Genomic DNA, 7500 nt, shown 5'->3' on the forward strand with positions numbered 1-7500 from the left:
TGTATGCTTTATCCATTTACGGCTAAATAAAACGGATGGTTTTGAGACCGAACATCTTCTCCTATTGCTTTATCAACGAACACGCAGGACTACGCTCTCACATAGATGAAGATGAGTTGGTAGAGTGAGCTGAAGTCCAACAATTTGGTGACCCCGACGTGATAAAGACGGAGAAGTGACGGATTGACCACAGAAGTAAAAGACAACGGATAACTGAAGTGTGATGGCAACAACAAGCGGCCGCTAAAAAACTAAGGTAAACAGATGCCTGTTTTATCGAAGTTCTGTTATTGGCTATACCAAATTGTGTGTTGTCATTATACGGCAAGTGTCCTAGTTAAAGTGGATGAATAAAGCATTGAAATAAATTGTGCACGGGTTTAAAGTCCCAGGGATTAGAAGCCCTGAAAGCAGCAACAGTACTGAAAAGAAGACGTGCGGGTTTAGAGACCCATGGGTTAAAGAAAACCCATAAAAGCAGCGCATGCACGTGGGGAATACGGACGGGTTTAAAGACCCATGGGTTAAAAAGAAAATCCATAAAAGCAGCGCATGTCCGTATAAGGGGTTAGAGTCCCCGAGTGAGTAGGTTTAGAGACCCTTGGGAACAAAAAAAAAAAAAAACGGTGGTTCCCATAAAAGCAGCGCTCACTGGTTTGGGAAAAAACCAGGAGTCAAATTTTTGCAGGGCTCCCGAGGAACAAGCGAGACACCATGATTGGGGCGTATGACAGTATATGGAAAGACTTACAAGCACAGGGTAAGGTCCCCAAAGAGGAGGAAAGGAAGAGATTGATATTATACCTAGGGAAGGCAGAAAAACAAGCTAAAAAGAAAGCAGATGAACACTGGAAGGCGGAAAAAGTTTCCATGTTAGTCAAAAGAAAATGGAAGAAAGATGGAGAGGAAAATGAGCAGAGAAGAGCCCACTTACACAACATGACCTTAGCTTGCATGGCAGTAGAAATGAATCAAAAACAATCAGAAATAACCAAAGAAAAAGATAAAGGAAATGAAAAAACAGAAGCATCAGCGCCAATATATCCCAAAATGCCCGGGATACAACCCCCTCCTTATCCCACACCGCAGATGCCACTCGTGCGTGTGGAAGAAGGAGTAATGAAAATGACAGCAATAGGAAAGGAGGAATACAGAGAGATTAGGGAGACACAGATGGAGAAGAAGATTACCTGGAGTCCGGATATCAGTGAGGCGGAAACGGAGTCAGATGAACGGACCAATCAGAAAGAAGATCACACACATCCATATTCAGTCAACACTTTGTATAGTATAAAGACTGGGTCAGGGAAAGGAGAGGGAGTCAGACTTCGTGAACTGACACAATCTGTTGTTTGTCAGGGATAGGAAGATCTAGACCCAGAGCTCTGTATGCTTTATCCATTTACGGCTAAATAAAACGGATGGTTTTGAGACCGAACATCTTCTCCTATTGCTTTATCAACGAACACGCAGGACTACGCTCTCACATAGATGAAGATGAGTTGGTAGAGTGAGCTGAAGTCCAACAGGAACCATTGTTTAGTTCCTTGTTTACACAGGGGTCGTTTAGGTTGTTGCACCTGGAATAACGGACCGAGCATGATGCATAACCTTACGTGCCGAAGTTATTATTAAAGTTTATAGCCCCGTGGGGTTAAAACGAGTTGTAACGTCTCATTAGTAGACGGTAACAACACACTTTAACAGTGGTGAGCGGCGACACCGACACGAAACTGTCATTAACAACAACGCCGGCCTCGACCACCTGGTGTGCTTTGGCTACAGCGTCGACAAAAATCACCACAGCGCCCTTCATCCTAGCAGCAGATTTAACGCTGCTGTGACCCACAACCTCCCCCACTGCCAGGGCACAGTCCTCCACTGAACACGGGAAACTGGGCGACACTTTAATAGTCCATGGGCCAGACGATATTTCGGTACACTCAAGATGGCAAAACTTACTTATAATTTTTGAAAGGATCCATGTCTGTAGATGATATTTTGGTATGATAACCATTCCTGAGTGGCAGCTGTATCACAGTTATCAGCTCATGAAGTAAACCACCCGCTAAACTAAATTGCATTTTAGACGCTGGTGCATATCCTGGTTTAGCCTCATGGTCAGGACATTTTTCAATGTTCTATAATATTGTCTTTGGTATCATTTTAAAGGGGACCTTCTTAGCTTTCATTCAAGCCCTGTTGTGGATATTTCTCACAAATATAGAGGTCACTTGAGCTCTTCAACCCGTCAATAACACACATCTTTCTGCAATTTTCGCCTAAACTATATACTTTCTTTTAGCCCTGTGGCATCTAGGAATATCAGGGACACAAAACACAAAAACTGGAATACTCACAGGACTGTAAAGATTCAGAAAATGTATAATATACCCATGCTATTTCATTGTGTGAGGTGATTGTGAGCCTTAAATGAGAACTAGACCAAAGCCAGTTAGGTCACAAACTGGTCTCTATACATTTGTTTAAATACACAATCAAAATACATGATAAAAAGGAATACCATAGTGAGGTAATGAACTATTTTAATATTTTAAACAACATTGACATTTACATATACTTAGTCAATGATACATGTAATCCCATATCATTAGTGGGTATGTAATGGTAATGGGTAGGGTAATGGGTATATGTGAATATGGTTACATTATTGTTATCAAGCTCTGGGTAACCAAGTCCAGAATCGACATCCTGTGCATCAATAGACTACTACCACAGTAATACCATCAGAATCATCACACTGTCATTCATCAAACTGCTCGTTTCTCTCATCATCTGACTCCCCAAGTTCAAAGTCCAGTTCTGGACCATCCTGCTGTTTTTGGTTACTGCAGGTCTGTAACCTGCACATGTCTGTGCATGGAAGTCCATTTGACAGGCACATGCAGCTTGGCATTTTGCATGAATGCACACACTTGCATGTTAGCATTTCCAAGACCACATCTGGTGCAGGTGGGGAGCGCATCCAGTAAATGGCCAGCTTGCCTTCATCGTCTGTCCATCCATACTCAGTAGGGCTTGGCACCACAGGGTTAGCCTGCAGACAGCACTTCCATATTGCTGCCTGATAGTTGGCTCGTTGAACATGCATAAAGAGACAGTCTCTACATGGTGGCAGCTGGCTGGACTCAACCTCTCCCCTTTTGGTGCAGAAGAGCTGGTAACGCAGTTTGTTCACCTCAGCAGTGCTGCTATTAGCAACATACATCCGACAGGTGAACTGCTCAATTTTCTGGAACAGCTCATCACTCACATTCCATGTCTGTCCCAGTTGACTAAAAGTCTCTTGGCAGGAAGTGTGCTTTCTCACTATCTTCAGGGCATTCAGCTTCCCTCGACCAGCGAATGCACTGACAGTGTCGCAGCCTGTGAAGGCATGTAAGCCAATTAGGCTGTCACAGATGCTGTCTCCAAGTGAACTTGCCAGTTTGGTGATGTCGACAAACCGTGTGCGGTTCTGAGTCCCACACTTCTGGTAGATGGGACAGGTGATGTCCTTCTGGAAGCCAAGACAAAGCACCATGACATCAGTGTCCTCAGCTGTGATGATAACTGACTTTGAGCCCGCATTTGCTGCATGCAATGCATGCAGGAGCAGACGGGTGTCAGCTTCTTCATGTGTGGAGTGCAGTTCTGCTGCTTCCTCACACCCATCTTCTGTCAACTTGTAGCAGGTTTCCTCACAGGTCATGTACAACACCTTGCCATGCAGCATAGCTCTGTATCGTGGGAGTTTCCACTCTTCCACCAGAAACTTGATGAGACTGGTCTTGTTGGAGGAACTGCACAGAAATTTTCTCCACTGCTGGACGTGGTGTCCCCCTGCAAGATTCTTGTACTGGAGAGTGATGTCTCCACCCTGGTTCAGTCGTTCAGCATCTTTGATCGAAGTCTGGTGATAGACATCAAAAACAACATCAATCCTCCCACTCTGTGCTCCCTCATGGAAGACCTGGGTCAAGGCTGACTCTGCCACCTGTGCAAAGGTTTTGTTGTTGCCATTCATTTTTTGGACCAGGCTCATCCCATCAATGATGGAAGTAGATGGGATTGGGATGTCTTCTGCAGGAGATACATTCTTTTCAAGCTCTCTGGCAAGTGCAGCCTTGTTTGTTTTTCGTAAGGACCCATCAGCATTTGCCAGTGCCCATGGTAGTGGGCCCAATGGGTAGGCAAGGACATCCTTCAGATTCACCTTCCTGCTTTCAGCCACTAGGATCATGTGACTGAAAAGGTTTCTATCTGCCTTCAGAACCACATCCTGTGCTTTCTTTCCATGAGCTTGTTTTGTGCTGACATTGGAGAATGTTTTCAGACTTTGCTTGGTCATCTTGTCGTGGAATTTCACAGGTGGTGGGTCTGCATCTAACCTTGTTTGCTGGAATGCTTGGTAGGCCTCTTCTCCTTTCTCAAGAGCTCTCAAGAGATCTATGGTCACATCAGGTGGAGCCATGTTGCCAGTGGAGAGGCTAACCAAATCAATCTCATCAGGGGACATAGGATTGAGCCAGTTATTCTCCATAAGGTCCATGAGAGACTGGACATCTGCTTCATCTCTCTTGATCCTTGGACTCTGTAGATCTGGATGAGACCATTTGCACCTGCCTTGACCTGTCAGGTCTCTCAGCTGTCTGAGGTACATGCTTCTATACTCAGCTGTGAGATAATATTTGGTCACAGCTCCTGGCTTCAAGCTGAATCCCTTTGTCCCTCCAGCTGTTTGGGTGTCTTTGTTCACTGTTTCTTCTATAGCTTGGTCAACAGGGATTCGGCCACAGGGATTGGTGGAGCCCAGTTGGACTGAGAAGCCTCCTTCCATGAATTCTGTGTACACATCTGGGTGTGTGATGGGCAGCTCAGACATCTGGGCGTAGTAGTAGGGGAGGTAGCGTGCATAATTCATCCTGTCATAAGCAAAGCACCATGGGATCATTGCTCGAATGCTAGCCAAGTGTAGCATCCAGTCTCCCTCTCTGGATGCTCGGATGAGCCCCAACAAGATTTCAACCATGTCCAAATAGGACATCCAGAAGTTCGAGAGGCTGCCGTTTCCACCTCTAAGGAACTCACGGTAGACTTCAAATAGATCCATGATGCGTGTACAAGAGCTGTTCTCGAGGACCTCCTTCAAAGCATGTTGTGAGACTTCTTTCCCAAGGCTGTCAATGGTCTTCAGTGTCTCATTCAGGTGAACCATGTCATTCCTGTGAGTTTCTTCCAACCAGGACAGGAAACCATTCAAGGTCAGTCGCATGAGAGCCTCATACAGGAGCTTGTGTAGTCGCACTGCCCTGTTGTATTTGCGGCCATCCATAACACCAGCAATTGAGCCTTCTGCAATCATGCCAGACTCAATGCAGAGGTCTTTGAGTCCAGCATCTTGGAAACGCTTTCCTATTATTGCCAGCAGTGTGCAGAGGGTGTGGAATACCCCAAGCCTAACGATGATATCATGGAACTTGTCATGGTGTTTCCATGTGATCTCGACAGCCTTCGCATACAGGGCTTGGTCAAAGACACAGACAATCTTCCTCAGGCCTAAGCACTGCATGATGCTCAGTGACTGGTTAAGCACCTCGTTGACAGTAGACATTTGTGTCGCTGGAGCATTGATGGTAGGCAGATAGCCTATATTGTCGGGGATGACCGTCATCTCTCCTCGAGTCAGGATGTTGAAGCCTGTCCAGCTGCTGACTGACTGTTCTTCTTGTTGTGACATGCGTGCTAGGACCCAAAGAAGGTTTTTCTCTCTGGCAAGCTTAGTATTGGCTGCAGTATCGGCATCTGACTTTTTGCTTTGTGGTGGCCCTACCCGTTGTCCAGCATTGTAAGTTGGTAACATTGGTGGGGGTCCATCAATGCTTCTCTTCTTTGTTTTGGGAACAGTGGGCATGGGTTGGACAGGAAGTGGGTTGACTGGCTTTGCTTGCACAGCAATCCCATTGACTCTGTGAGATGTTCCCTCACCACTGACAGTTTCTTCAAGACGGTCGATATTGTCCCAGGCTAAAGTTGTGAATATGCCAGGATGGATGTTAGCTGGAAGGGCAATGCCACTCCCTGATGATGAGAGTTTCTGGAGACACAGGGCAGTGTTGATCTCTTCCATCTGTGAATAGGACACACTGTGACCAAGTCGGTTGAGGATGTTTATCAACTCTACATTTCCTGTCAACGATTTGACACTGAATGGCAGAACAATGTGCTTGGAAGGCTTGGTATTTCCACATGTCACTGCATATACTATGCCATGGCCAAATGACTGCAGAAGGCACTGCACTCTCTGGGATGCATGATCAGGATCATTTGAGCCTGTGAGTAGAGAGTACAGGAAGATAATGAGCGACTCTGGAATGGTAGGACATTCTGCTTCTGGTTTGACTTCAGGCGGCCAGGTTTGAGGAACATCTTGACTTTTAATGTCTGCTCTCAATTTGATGGCTGCTTTGGCTATAACATCTTGTGCACTGACACTTTTCAGGGTCTGCAGCTCCCTTTTGAGAGACCGATTTTCTTTGGCAAGTTCCCTCATGGACAAGTTATCGGGATAGAGGAGGAATTTTCCTTTCTCATCAGGGAATATCTGCAAGGCTCCAGCAAACTCACTCTCCAGGTTTCGCCTTATGTGCTTCTTGGTTGATTCCTTGACTTGGGCAATGCCTTGGGAGTTCATTGAAGCTACCAGTCTAGAAGAGAGATCAGTCATTGTCATCACTTGAGGATTGCCAAAAAGCTCCATCCTGATGAAGAGGAACAGCTCATTGTATGCCTTATTCACAGCAGCTTCATACTGGGCTGCAGCATCATCATCTTCATTGCTGGCAACCTCTCCTTTGGAAACCTCTTCTTTGGTGTAAAGTCTATAGCATGACCTGTGGTAGTGCCCTTCAGCTGCTACAAGGTCTCTACTCACAATGGCAAGGATTCTGCTGTCCCTTTTCTTTGTGGCTGCACTCCTGATCTTTGCATCAGCTCGCAGTTCTCGACACTGCACCAGTACTTCTCTCGTATTCTGTCTCTTGGAATATTTGCTGTTTTTCTGACAAAATATGCACTCTGCATCATAAGTCCTAGATGTACTTGGAGCATGTCGAGCTACTCTCTTAGATTGTTTCTCTTCAGCAGAGACACAACTTTTCTTTTGTTTTGCAAGGAGGCCATCAAGAATTTGCTTCATAGTGAAGATACTGCGACACTTTCTGTGGTAGTAGATTGCTGGAATCTGTCCCTCAGGAATGTCTTTTGCCAGTTTCAAAACTGGTGCATGATTTCGTATCTGAGCTGCCCTGAACAGAGTTCTCCATGAGTCGACACTTTGTAGTGAAACCAGCTTATCTGTATCATCAGAACAGTGGATAATGCACTCCACCCGTGGGCGCTTTGGTATTGGGTAAAAACTTGCTTGTTCACCAGTGGCCATATTCAGTCAGTTTTCACCTGCCACATACAAACAAATACATGTAACTTAGGTGTATGAAC

The sequence above is a fragment of the Lampris incognitus genome, chromosome 3 (genome assembly GCF_029633865.1).
Source record: "Lampris incognitus isolate fLamInc1 chromosome 3, fLamInc1.hap2, whole genome shotgun sequence".
Classification (NCBI taxonomy): domain Eukaryota; kingdom Metazoa; phylum Chordata; class Actinopteri; order Lampriformes; family Lampridae; genus Lampris; species Lampris incognitus.